The 12,704-nt window shown below is 50.4% G+C and overlaps 1 protein-coding gene across 1 annotated transcript in view; it reads left to right on the forward strand.

Annotated features, from left to right (window-relative positions):
* LOC141575634 (junction-mediating and -regulatory protein-like) overlaps nucleotides 1-12,704 on the forward strand; it is a 189,197-nt gene that overhangs the window by 162,979 nt on the left and 13,514 nt on the right. The window lies entirely within an intron of this gene.

A 12,704-nucleotide genomic window follows, 5' to 3' on the forward strand; every position in this document is an offset into this window, starting at 1 on the left:
TGAGTTGGGCAGGTGGACAGTGGCTCAGTGTGAGTCCAAGTTCAGTGGAGGAGGTAGTGGGTTAGATCTAGAAGGACTCCTTCTGGGGTGGGAGGGCACACAAGGGAGGCAGGAGGCCAAGTCCAGGTGACTGAGAACAGAGCATATCCTGCATAGGCCTGCAGGGACGATGAAAGCATCCAGTATACAGAAGGTGGAAACACGGTCCATACAAGGGTTCAGCTCCTCAGAGGAGCCTTCCCTGCCTGCACAGTCTACAGGGACAGACTCCTCCACGCATATCTCCCCAGCAGACACATGCTACATTTCCTGCATAGCATTCAGGACCTGGGTCCCTGCTCCGCACCCAGCCATGGTTCCGCTGCCCTGAGGAAAAGCCTTCAAAGGAGCCATCAAGCCCTGCACGACCTGGGCCCCACCTCTCTGTCTCCCCTGCCACCACTGTCTCCACCTGGCCCTCTTCTCCTCCACTCCTGCACTCCTGACTTCCCCTAGCCCTGTGTCCCTCCTAACATGTTGTGTGTACTCACTGTGTCTCACCAACTGCATGCTTCCCACCCAGGTCAGTATCCAGCACACAGTAGGGCTCAGTAAGTAGAGAATGAATGACTCTTATCATCACTGCTGGGAAGAATTTGTCTGTGGCCTACAGTGATCACAAACCTGGCACATATCTGCTGAGGTCCTACTGTGTGCTGGGCGGGTTCCAGATACCGGGCACAGCAGGGAGTAAAGCAGGAGGGTCTCCACTCTCATGCAGCAGACAGCCTGGTGGGGGACACAGAGAAAATTAAGTAAAATATACACAATGTCCGGCGGTGATATGTTCCATGGAGAAAATAAGGTCAGGGAGGACATTTGAGCAGATTCCTGAAGGTGTTTAAGAAGCAGAGGAAGAGAGTTCCTGGCTGAAAGAGCAGCCAGTGCAAAGGCCCCGAGGCCACAGTGGGATGCACGTGGAGGATCTTAGTTATCCATGTGAGTTCTTAGTCCTGCCTTGAGTATATATGTTGCTTTTATTTGTAAACCTTGATTTCAACTTTATAGAAATTAACCTGCATCATCAATCTGTATAATTTAGCCAATTCTGCCTCAGGTGTTGTGGGCACAATGCCGGGCTAGTTACTTGGGTTGGTAAAGAAATACCAGCGTCTGAGAAGGGTCTAGGAAAGTTTAATAAGGACACTGCTATAGGCAACATCAGGCCACACAGGCAAGAGGTGCCTACACGAGCTCCAAGGTTGAGTGTGTGGGGTCTGTTATTGGGGGGGTGCTGTGCACACAAGGAGGAGGGGACTGCATGATCAATTCATGCACAGGCACCTGGTTGGTTGTGAGATCTGTCAGGGGCTTCTCTGAACAACAGGATTTACCACTTTGATAAGGGCAGGATGTGAGGCCTCTCTTCCTGGGGCAATGAGTTTTCATAGAGTAAACCCAGAGCAAGAGAAGGTGTTTTATAGCTTGTGGAAATGCAGGTGTGCAAAGAGTCCTGCAGTGGGGAGTGGGAGGTAAGGTGCCACTAGGCTGTAGGCACACAGAGAGCCCAGGGGTGAGGGTGTATGACTCTAAAGAGTGCCACACCAGGGACTTTATGTGGAAACAGGAGAATCTAGGTTGTCAGCACGTGTCAACTCAGTGACCTCCCTAAGCCTAGCTCTGTCAGTCACCAGGTGGCTCTGAAATGAACATGAAGGTCCCCACCCTGAGGGCCCCAATGAATGAAAATCTTGACATCCTCAAGCCCTTTCCCCTGCACCACCGCCCCACCTCATCTGGGCCTAAGTCTATGACCCTGACATCAGTGACACCTTCGTTCCCTACATCCAGCTCCTCTGGACGTCTCTGTGATGAGCTGTTCCATGTCAGTGAGCCCCAAACTGAGCTATGCCTTTACCCCATGATTGCTTCCTCCCTGTGAAGCCCCTTGTGAAGGAGCCACCACTAGCAGGATCCTTCAGCCCTAAGGCTTTGCCTTCCTCACCCCTCCAATGTCTCATAGCACATGATCCCCTCTGGAGGTCCTTATCATCCTCTCACTCCCACTTCAGTCTTGGGCTGCACACCAAATACGTCTACACAATCTCCCACAAGACGGATCCAGGTCCACTTGGGGACACTGAGGTGACACAGGCAGGTGTTGCTGGAAATGAAGAGCCAGCTCCTGAAGCAGAGGAGAGACAAGGGCTCCCAATCCACCAGAGCACAGGCTACAGCGGTGGCAAGACACCCATAAAGGGTGAGGCTGGCATCACACTGCAGCCCCGCCCTCTGCTCCCCCAGGGTGCCCTGTGTTTCCTGCTTTGGCCCGGGGGTCTTCCCCCCTCACTCTCTGTTAGAGGGGAACCCATTCATTCATTCACACCCTCATTCACCATGTACATGGGTCCTGCTCAGTGCCAGGCTTCAGCTAGATGACAGCTCATCCTTGGGGACACAGCTCAGATCTCACCTCCTCCATGAAGCACTTCTGGATTCCCACCCCCTCCTCCAGCTCCTCTGGCCTCAATTGGGACCACTAGAGCTGTGATCACACTCTGATTACCTCCCAAGTCTGTGAGCTCTGTGAAAGCCCTGGGCCCATTGTGGAAAGAGACTCAGAAAAATGGGGCCAAAAGGGGCTAAGAAAAACGTTACTAGTTCTCTATTATAGAGGACACTGAGCAGAGAGAAGGCAGTGTCCAACCAAAGCCACAGAGGAGGGTCTCAGTGAGCCCTCCCATGGCCCTGTTACTAGTTCTCTGTTACAGATGAGGACACTGAGGCACAGAGAGGGAGCAGGGCCCTGCTATAGCCTTGGCCCCACAGCCTGGGTTCTTTATGACTAGCTCCATGCTGCCAGCAGGGGTGTGGGCCTGGAATGGAGGTTGAAAAAAGTCTGACCCCCAGGGCCCCTTCATACACAAAGTCAGTCTCAGGAAACACCCCTCAATACCTACTCTACACCCCTGGGATTGGGGCCTGATTGCTGTTCCTGGAAGCTGGCTGGGCTTCCCTGTGAATTGGTCCAGGAGATGCTTGGGACAGCCACGGGGCGCCTGAGGCTCCCTGCCCCCAGCTGAGCAGCTCTGGTCCCCTTGACTGTTCCTGGCAGAGGCCTGATGACACGAGGTGTTGGCCGGGTAGCCAGGTGTGCTGTGGAGATGAGGAAATGGGGGCAACATGCAGGTACATGCAGAGGTTCAGGTATTCACTCAACAATCATTGATTCAGGCCTTGCAGTGTGGCTGGCCTGGGCCCAGGCCTGGGTGTCCAGCAGTGAATACAGTCAACCACTTGAGCCTCCTGGGAAAGCAGTGCTCAGAGAAACGAGCCCTCAGAGCCCCCACCCTGCTCCCTATGAACAATCACACTGAGATGAGGCTGCGGCCGTGGGTCCCAGCGGAGGGTGAAGGGAGGGGAGGCACCATCTGATTCCATGAGCCTGGACACTGGAACCAGATGACCTGGGCTCTGTAATCTGGGGTGGTCACCTCACCTGTCCTCTCTGTGCCTCAGTTACTTCTTCTGCAGAAATGGGTGATAACGCCTGTCCCTGCCCCACAGATTTCCACGAGGAGTCAGTGAGCTTCTCTTTCTTAGGTGTGTAGGACAGTGTCTGGCCATGGGCCAGGATCCTGCTCACCTCACAATAGTCTGTCCCACTTTAAAATGAGAAAGCCAAGGCTAAGGGGGTTATGAGACCAGCCTGTGCTAGCCCCCTTCTCATGCTCTGCTGTCCAGGTCTCCTGCTTTTACATCATACCTCTGCCCCCATATCCACCCAGCAAAGTAGGTGCTGAGAATCTGAGCAAATCAGAGTATGAATGGAGGCACACCCTATCCCCATCTTGGGCTCTTGGGGCGGTGGGCAGGATGGGGATATCGGGCTCCCCCAGGCTGTCCAGGAGGCCCAGCATGTCCATCACCTCATTTCCACTCAACAAGGAGTAGGTGTTTATCCAAGTGCCAGATGGCGCTGGAATAACCCTGGGTGGGTGGATGCTAGGTAGTTGTGGGAGGCAGAGTTGCCCCTGGGAGACAATGTCTAGGCAGCCAAGGTGCGGGGAATGAGGGTGCCCAGAAGGGGCAGAGGACAGATTCCAGCCTGGACACCACCCCCTGCTGGACCCTGAGCTGGGGTGAGAACTGGGACAAGCCAGGGCCCCGCTGGGACTCCTCATCCAACAAAGAGGTGAGGAAAGATAAGGAGAAAATGGAAGCTGACCCCACCATGCTCCCTGTGTGAGGACACTGCTTCCAGGATCCTGGAGGTTCCTTAGAACCTTGTGAAGTGGCTGCTGTTTCCAGCCCCATGTGGGCAGAAGAACTGAGGCAGGGAGGACAGAGTGACTCAGGACAGAGCTAGGATTCGGCCAAGAGTGTGTGCTGGGCCTCTCGCTGAGAGCAGCCTCTGAGCATCATGGACTCAGGAAGTGTCTTTTCCTCCCTCTTAAGGCTTTTGGCATGTTAGGCAGGAAAGGTCCCAGTGCCCATACCCGGGCCTCTCTGGGTGATGCTGGCATGTGGGAACATGATGTTCCTGGGAAAGGAGAGAGAATGTGGGCTGGGCGTCAGGTCTGCATCAGACCCTAATGATGCCCCTAATGTTGTGTGACCTGGAAACTTTCTCTGACCTCTCTGTGCCTGGCTTTCCAGCCCTGACACAGAGGACTGCTGTTCTTGGCACACAGTAGGACCTCAATCAGAGGAAAAAGCCAGCCCTCCCCCAGGAACCTCTCCTCTTACATGCCCAAAGCTAAGCCCATGTGCCACACATCACCAGAGCTGATACTTGACAAGGAGGGCAAGTGAAATCCAGCAACTCCTCCCTCCTGCCTGAGGCCCTTCCCTCCTCAGCGACAGTGGCTCAGAGCAGGTCTCTGCATTCCAGAAGTCTGAACTGAGCCTTGTGACCTGGAGGAGTTCCTGTTCCACACAACTTGGTTTCCAGGTCCTTCTAACAAGACACAAGAGCACCTGCTCAGTGTCTTAGCTGCAAGGTCCTCCATTTGCAAATTGCCCTATCACATCCGGGCTAGAAGAAGTGAGTTCCAGAGCACATGACCTACCAAATGATGACTTCAGAGAAGCATCCCTGCCCACACTACACTCTTCAGAGCCCACCTTCTAAAAGAAGGGGTAGTGACCCACAGTTGTGCACAGTTTTATCAGAACACAGCTCTCACCCACCCACCATTGGAAAAACATGAGAAGCAGAGATTCCCAAGTGCCTGGACCCCTTTCATCCAGAAAACAGTGGTCAGGGTAACAGACAGAAGGGGAGAAAGTACTTTCAGACTATATATCAGATAAGGGGTCAACACCCAAAACATATAAAAAACTCTTACAGTTCAACAGCAAAAAACAAGCAATCTAATTTAAAAAGTGGGCAGAGGAACTGAATAGACATTTTTCCAAAGAAGGCACACAGATGGCCAACAGGTACATGAAAAGGCACTCAACATCACTCATCATCAAGGAAATGCAAATCAAAACCACAGTGAGATACCCCCTCCCACCTTTCAGGATGGCTGTCATCAAAATACAAGAGATAACAAGTGCTGGCGGGGGTGTGGAGAAAAGGGAAACTTGTGCAATGTTGGTGGGAATGTAAACTGGTGCCGTCACTCTGGAAAAGAGTAATGAGGCTCCCCCAAAATTTAAAATTAGAACTTCCATATGATCCAGCAAGTGCACTGCTGGGAATAAATCCAAAGGAAATGAAATCACTATGTCAATGAGACAACTTCACTCTCATGTTCACTGTATCATTATTTACAATAACCAAGATATGTAAACAACCTAAGTGTCCATCAACAGATGAATGGATACAGAAAACGTGATGCATATATATGTATATATAATGGAATCTTATTCAGACATTAAAAAAATGAAATCCTACCATTTGTGACAACTTGGATGGTCCTTCAGGGTATTATGCTAAGTGAAATAAATAAGACAGAGAAAGACAAATACCTATGATCTCATTTATATGGGGAATCTACAAAATAAACCGAAACCCATAGAAACAGAGATCAGGCTGGTGGTTGCCAGAGGTGAGTCAGGGGGTGATTGAAATTGGAGAAGATAATCAAAATGTACAAACTTCCAGTTAGAAGATAAATCCTGGGGACATAGTGCACTGCAAGGTGACTGTAGTTAACAACACTACGTTGTGCATTTGATAGTTGTTAAGAGAGTACCTCTTAAAATTTCTCATCACAAGGAAAACAGTTGTGACTATGGGTGATGACAGACGTCAACTAAACTTAATGCAGTGATCATCTCACAATATGAACATGTAACAAATCATTATGCTGCACACCTGTAGCCAACAAAGTTATGTGACAATTGTATCTCAGGAATACTTATCCCAGAAAGCGGGGGTGCGTGCCTGGACTACCTACTGCAGGAGATGTCTTTGCCCTCCAACAGCAGAGGGTGGTAGTTGTGACAGAGACTGTAGGTCCCTCAAAGCCTAGAATGTTTATTGTCTGGACCTTCACAGGGAGAGTGTGCAGACCCTGCCCCAGAAGACGGTGGTCATGGCAGCAACAACGGCCTGCCTGTGTGCAGGCTCAACCAAGACAGCTCCTGTGCTCTGCTGTCACCGCACTTACTTCCCTCCACACCCTCAGAGAGGCTTCAATGTTCCCATTTTACACATGAGAAAACTGAGGCTCATTTGCTTTGAATTATTGACCAATTGGTGGGGGAAGCTTTGAAACCCAGTGTTCTGATTTCAAAGCCACATCTCAGTCCTGATTTTTAGAAGGTGGAGTTCCAGACACTGGGGACCCTCCACCTTCCTCACTTGTAGTCATACGCCAGGGCTGCCACCCCTGAGGCGTCTGAGTGAACACATTTAATCCGCTTACTCTGCACCAGCTGAGCCCTTGGATGCCAGTCTGCTGTAGCTGCCTGACACCAGCTGAGGTTTTACAAGTGAACCATCACCCCCTGCCAGCCCACCTGCCCTGCCATGTGGGGCAGACCCCTCCTAGCCTGATCATTCTAAACCCTTAGCTCACACATTTGCAAAACTGCATCAAAAGGTCCCTACTCCCTGTGTGGAGGTATCGACAAGGGGAAGGGAGGGGAGTTTGGGGTGACCCCTTACTCTGAAGGTGACACATGACAGGGACATGTTCATGTCCATAATGGCACTCAATTTGAAGCTAAGAACATGGTCACAGCGAGGGGTAAAAACTGAGAAGCTACAAGGCTGCTGAGAAAGGGGCTTGACTATTGAATTGCAAATGTGTAATTTAATTTAAAAATTAGCCCCCTGGGTAATAAGAATTTTCCGCTAAGGCCAGAATTGGCCACCTGACTCCTGGGCACCCCTCAATTCCAGGATGTAATCATCTGAGCATGGAGGGGGCTTAAATTGGGGTGTTGTCCTCTCAGTCATGGTGCACCTGCCTACGTGTGCACCCATGAACTGCAGTACTCACACATCAAGTCACCTCTCATGCCCTGCCAAGGAGGTCCAGGTCATAAGGAAGGGATGACAGACTGTGAGGTCACACGTGTGCCCCTGCAGGGGTGAATGTTGTATAGGGCAGAGCCCCCCCACTCTCACCTCCAGGAGAGGTGCTGGAGGGAGCAGGACTCCTGAGCCCTTAGGCTTAGCAAGCATCCTGGCTGAGGCTGGGGATGCTGTCCACTCTGAAGTCATAGGTCAGATGGTAGATTAGGGTCCCACCCCCACATCCCACCAGTGAGACCGTCTAGTCTGTCTTCTCTGTAGAGTGGAACCCAGTCACCCTCACCCTCAGAAGTGGGGGCAGCCTGTGTAAATTACAACACAAAGCCCTGGGCTGTTTCAGGTGCCCGGGGGTGTCCAGCCCCCCTAGGCTGGGAAGGTGGGAGAGGAGAGGTGTGGGTTAGCAGGTGTGAAAGCAGAGCTGAGACTTGGCTGAGTGCATGCACTCTAATATCCAGGAACTGGGAGCTGCCACTAGCAAATCTGTTCACTGAGACCATGTGTACTCTCCCTTGTCATTTACAATCCCCTGTTTGAACAGAGGCTTCTGGAGTCTATTAGCCACATTGTTGCCTGTCAGCACACTGTTGCAGTTCTAGGGTCTCCATTTATCCAGCTTGAAGGAATAGTCAAAATTTTTCTTAAAACCGGTGACAGAAAACCAAAGTGGCTTAAAGAAGCAAACAGGGCAGGAGAGAATGACTTACTTAATGGAGACATCCACAGGGAGACAGCTTCAGGCAGGGCTGTACCTGGTGCTCAGTGACATAAGCAGAAGTCATCCTTCCCCACCTCTGGGCTCTGCTACTGGTGTCATCTTCACATGGCTCTGCCTTTATGAAAGCAAGAGAGTCACCAACTGCCACAGGTTGACATCACCACCCCTCAACTCCCAACTGAAATAGAACTTCTCTTCTCCCAGGATTCCAGTAACAAGGCCTAACCTCCATGGAGACTGATTGGGCTGGTGCCCAGCCCTGAGCCAATCACAGTGGCCAGGGAGGATGGAAAATGCTGATTGGCCAGGTCGAGGCCATGTGACCATCCTCTCCAGGAAACCTGTGAGCTGTTCACCTGTTTCCAGGTTGGAAGAGTGTGATGTCTCCCAGAGGATCCTGCTATTAGCACAACCTGCAGGTGGCACAACGATCTGGAATGAGCCTGTCTGCTTGGTGACAAGTGACAGGTCACTTAGTGGTTCCTTGCTTCAGGGAGGGAGGCATGTCCACACAGTATTGGGGCTTCAGGGCCAGAATGTAGTAGAAAAGCCTCCCAGTCTCCTAAAAGGTGGGAAAGTGAGCAGTGACACTGGAAAGGCACTCATCTCTGTGGCCCTTAGCTTTCTCCATGTTACAGTGGAGAGTGAAGTGCTGCCACTGACAGACCACTTCCCTGCTGGGAGGCCTTTGCAACAGGTGGAGAGTGCTTGGAAAAGCCCACTTATTCTGAGGAACTGTTATTGCTCCTGGTGGGATTATTATTTTCATGTCACTTGTGAGGTGGGCCCTGAGGGGTCCCTGATCTGGGGGCACAGACACCCACAGAAACTTGGCCCAGTATTGCTGTTCAATCAACAATGACTTACCGAGCACCTACTGTGTGCCAGATTCCCAGGGTAGAGCAATGATGTTGACAGCACAGGCCCCTGTCTCACCTCATCTCTGCATCCCAGGTGGGGTCACCAGAGTGGGAGTTCAGGAAGCAGGGGATGTGGCCGAAGCCTTGTGGGAACCCCTGCATTTTTCTCTGTGATGAGGGCACTAGCAGCACACCGATTGTGGGACTCGGTACCCACAGGACCTAGCATTGATGGGTAAAGGAGAGGGGCATTTCTACAAGCCCATCCTCACTAACCCCAGGCTCCGTAGGGCAGCTCCACTCTGCTCAAACCCAGGGGGCATCTTCCGCCATCCTGATCACCCTATGGTAATACTCCCCACTCAGATGCAATTTTCCGTGTGGCAGCTACACTCAGAATATGTGTTTGTTTCTCTCCCATGTGGTTAAGTGGACTTCAGATGCGTGATAGTGCTGGAGTGGCTAAGCCTCTGGGCAGATTGCTGGGTGACCCGCGGACCTTGCTGCACATGGTGAGCTCCCTTCTGCCAACCAATGGGCCAGGTCCCACCACTTTTCTGTCTGTTCTACCTCACTTAATCTGCACAGAAACTCTGTGCAGGACATCCTGTTATCCCCCATCTCTGCTGACCTTGGGTGGACAAAGCTTGGGTTTGAGAAAGTTGCCCAGGTCACATAGTTGACAAATGGGGAGCTGGGGATTTGCACCCTGGTCCCAGGAGTCTGGATCATGGAAAGGCCTGGGTGGGGCAGCTTATTGAAAAGGTAAGTCCTGCCCAAGCCCTTACCATGAAAGCCCACCCACCAGCACATCTAGCAGAGTCAGCATTTCCTGGACCAGATGGACAGAACCTCAAAACTTCTTTGAAAACACAGAAAGGCCACAGGCCAGGGAAGGATAAGGCCAAGGGTGTTTTCATTGGGTAGAGTGAAGGACAAGTGTGAAGACACACAGCACTCCCAGCAGCCTTCATGGCAGAGCTTGCCACTGGGTGAGCATCTACCGTGACTACCTACCATAACCCTGTGAGGTTCATGCCTGTACAACCCTGCCTGTGAGAAGAGAAAAGTGAAGCTCAGGAGGTGTGGGAACGTTCCAAAGACAAACAGATAAGGTGGGATCATCACCACCATGCTGTGCTGGGACAGGCAGTCACCTGTCACACTGCTCATGCATGACCTGCTGGGAGTAGTGAAGGCCTGATAGGAGCACAGGAACACTGTGGTGAAGGTGATGTTTCTACCTGGAAGAGCTGGTACCGGGGACTCTAGCTGATTCTTCATTGTGCCTGCTTTGAGTGTCAGCATGTTGCAGCCTCATGTAGGGGAAGGGCTGTCTCCTTTCCACACCGGTGCACAAGGAAGAAGATGTACACACTGGCATCACCATAGACCACCGGCAGGATCAGCATCTGGAGCTCAGAGCAGAAACTGCCAACACCTCAGGAACTGGTGCAAGAGGAGGACCTGAGTGCCCCCCTGAAATATTTCTAGTTTTAAAAACATACTTAATTAGGGGGAAGTGATAAACAGTTGATCCCTTCAAAATATTCTGTTATTCAAGGAACAGTAGCAGCTCAGCATTGTAAGAGGATTAACTCAGTCGTCAATAACCATCACTATAGGTATGAGAAAACAGAGTGTTAGGAGTTACAAAAGGGTCTCAAGATCATGCAGGTCAGAACTGAGAACCGTCCAAAGCATGTGCTGCATGATAGCCTCTCTAAGCTACCTGAGGCTTGGTCTGCTCCTGACACAGGGCAGATGGTTCTGAGAAAACCACACTCCTCAGGGGACCCCAGGGAGTTGACAGAGTTGAGTTTGGGTTCCTGATCATCTTCTAAGTCTGGAATTTTGAGATTCTTCTGCACCTGTTCTTCCTCCAGAACAGAATCTGATTCAGGCGGGATTCCAAGGACTGAGGCATGTGTCAGGCAAGACAGCAGACATGGCTGGATGACAGCATCACCAGTGCCATCAACAAAGAGGCCAGGGCACTGAGATTTCCAGTGATTTAGCATCCTGGCTGGGAGGGGTCATGTGTTCTACACTGAGTATCCTCCACTGCCCTCGAGGACCTGCAGGGGGCGCACAAAGCCAGGGTGTCTTAGGTGGTGGTGCACATGCGCAGTCCGCGTCAGCAGCCAGCGTCTTCCCTGGGGATGGAGCTTGTTTTCCTCAGGACGGAGCGGGGGGCGCCATGGAGGATCCGGGACAGGGCTGCCTGGGTGTCCGCGGGAGGACACTCCCCGCCCGCTGTCTGAAGTTATGCCGGTTTCCCACGGCCTGAGCTGGCTTCCTGCCGGGGTGTGTGTGGACCTGACCGAGCTGGGGCCCCAGCCGGACAGGAGGGGACGGGTGCGCTGGCGGGCCCGCTTCGACTATTCTCGCCCGCCGGAAGCTGGTGAGTGCCCGTGTCCATCCGGGCCGCGGGCTGTTCGCGCCCCTGGTCCTCACCACCCGGGTCCCCCCTCCCCAGTGTGATCGGAGGTGTGTACACCACGCGGGTCGGGAGCGGGGATGCGGGTGTGAGTGTCCGCGCCCCTTGTCCTCACCTCCCGGGTCCCCCTTCCCCCGTGTGAACGGAGGTGTGTACACCAAGAGTCAGGAGTGGGGACGCGGGTGTAATGAGAAAGGGTCTGAGAAAGTACTGAAAGATTTAAAGAGAAGTGTGTAGAAACACATTATGTTAACTTTTATATTTTAAGTGTGTCAAAGTCAGAGTTTATCATGCTTTTACTTTCTTGTCTTTAAAGGAATGCAATCATTTATTTTATGCTTAAAATATGCTTCTCAGCTTATCTCGTTTTCAAGTCAAAATACTGCCAGGGTTGACATTTTCTCATAATATAGTGACAGTCTTAAACATGTGTGAATATAAACTCATTGAAAAAATCTTGCAGCATTCCAGGGTGAGTAGTCTTGTTAAAAATAATATCCAGGCCATTACTAAATTATTACCAAAATATAAATTTTTTTTGAATCACTTTTAGAAGTTCCACACACAGTGGTATTTTTAAACCATCAACCACTGCATAGTACTTAAGACCATTTAAGATGAAATATATTCAAACCTTAAACTTTAGAATGCCCAAAAGGCAGGATAATGGCTGCTTTTTCATTGCAAATACATTTTTTCTTCATAAGTGCAAAATACGAAGGTATTCAGCTAAATTTTGTATATCTTTATTCAAAAGGTGAAATTAGAATATAATCTCCTTATTTTTTATTTTAAGCCTATTTCCCATAAAAAAATGGTATTTTTATCTGTAGGATCTTAATTGTCCATTCATTTGTTTTTTCTTTTGGTTTATTTTCTTTAACAGAGAGTGCATTCTTGTGTCTTGTTTGAGTTTTTAATTCTAACCTATTCCAAGTGACTTTCTGACACTGATAGTAAATAAGGGGAGAGGCCTTATAGTAACTGTGCATCTTTTCATGTAGTCAGGTTTTTTTTTTTTGGATAACTTTTTTTTCACAATTTCCACTTGGTTCACAATATTATCCTATTATGACAACTCAATAAAAAATTGTAATCGGTTTACACCAAGACACTTATGTCAGCACAGTGCTTTTGCTGATATGATTTTACATTAGATTATAATATAATATTTTATTTGATTTACATATATACTAATACATATTTTATATATGT

Source organism: Camelus bactrianus, chromosome 30 (assembly GCF_048773025.1).
Source record: "Camelus bactrianus isolate YW-2024 breed Bactrian camel chromosome 30, ASM4877302v1, whole genome shotgun sequence".
In the NCBI taxonomy this organism is placed as follows: Eukaryota; Metazoa; Chordata; class Mammalia; order Artiodactyla; family Camelidae; genus Camelus; species Camelus bactrianus.